Genomic DNA, 1,409 nt, shown 5'->3' on the forward strand with positions numbered 1-1,409 from the left:
AGTCCCCAGGGTTAGGCAAGGATGGCAGGACGTGTGTGAAAGCTGTGGGGGTGCCCGGTAGGGCTGGGCACGGGAGGGGGCAGGGGAGGGGGGAGAAGGGGGGCAGGGCACGGAGTTCTGGGCACTGGGGAGACTCACTCCATCACTCCCCCCCCCCCCCCCCCCCCCAGAGAGCAGTGTATGCATCTGTGCTGCAGAGCACTGCTCCTTGGCTCTCGTGGCCTCTGTGGCCTCATTCAGGGAGCACGACCCGCTCACACGCGCACGCCAGGCACCGTGCGGGGTCCAGGAGCTCATGGGGGATGGGGGGGGGCTCTCAGTCTCCCGGGGAAGGCAGAGATAAGCAGATGTGGGGATCCGAAAATACGAGCCGTCACTCCGAGGAAAGCATCCGAAGCAGCCTCCTCGGGTATTTCCTGGGGGTGCTGTGTTGAATTGGCATTGAAGGGGGCAAAGACTTCAGAGCACTGACCGTCCTTCAGCAATTCTTGGCAGGAGCAGAGGGTGGCATGATTTAGGGTGAGAAGTTTGTGTCTCAAAGTTCAGCATATAAGAGTCTAGGGCTGTCGTCACAGCAGCTCGAGGAAGTTAACCAGGGTAGCCCCTGGGAGGCTAAGACAGACGAGGGCAGTCCCCAGCTTGGGCGCTGGGATGCGTTCCCACATCCCCAGTGGATGCCCCAACCCCACGGATGGTACCCAGCCCCATCTATGCTATGTTTTTTCCTACCCCATACATCCCTATGATAAACACATACTTCCTTTATAAATTAGGCACAGTAAGAGCTGAACAGCAATAACTAATAATAAAATCGAATAACTATAAGCCTATACTGTAATAAAAGTTACGTGAATGTGATCTCATTCTCAAAATATCTTATTGTACTTCCTGCGAGGATGTGAGATGATAGAATGCCTAGGAGGTGAGATGAAGTGAGGCGAGTGAGGTGGGCTTGTGACCTGGGATGTGTCAGGGGGCTCATTTTCTTCCCAGCTGATTGACGGCAGGTAATGAGCCGGGAAAAGTGAAAACACAGGACTGTATAGCACACGCTCTTTGAGCCGGGAGCTGAGTCTTCAGGTTCCATGGTGTAGCGGTTAGCACATCTGCCTTACACGCAGAAGATCCTGGGTTCGATTCCCAGTGGAACCACAAGCTTGTCTTAGTTTCCATTTAAAGCTGGAGGAAAAAACGGGCGCGTTTTCATCTTTGGCAATCAGGATCTTTTTAAATACGATTTCATGGGTATGTGCAAATGTCCTGAAGTGCAGGTTTTCTTCCCATCAACTTACGGCACAGAGACCCGGCTGAAATCTCAGCTCAAAGGTCCCCAGCTCCGGGCCCAGATGTTCCTGATCTCTGTCCAGCAAGGATGACAGGCACTCACAGCATGGAGGGGAGCCAGGAGC

The 1,409-nt window shown here is 54.0% G+C and overlaps 1 non-coding gene across 1 annotated transcript; it reads left to right on the plus strand.

Moving 5' to 3' along the window:
- Positions 1-1,079: 1,079 nt before the first annotated feature.
- TRNAV-UAC lies at positions 1,080-1,152 on the plus strand. The gene has a single exon. It is a non-coding gene; the product is annotated as a tRNA-Val (tRNA).
- The last annotated feature ends 257 nt before the right edge of the window (positions 1,153-1,409 follow it).

Source organism: Felis catus, chromosome D2 (genome assembly GCF_018350175.1).
Source record: "Felis catus isolate Fca126 chromosome D2, F.catus_Fca126_mat1.0, whole genome shotgun sequence".
In the NCBI taxonomy this organism is placed as follows: Eukaryota; Metazoa; Chordata; class Mammalia; order Carnivora; family Felidae; genus Felis; species Felis catus.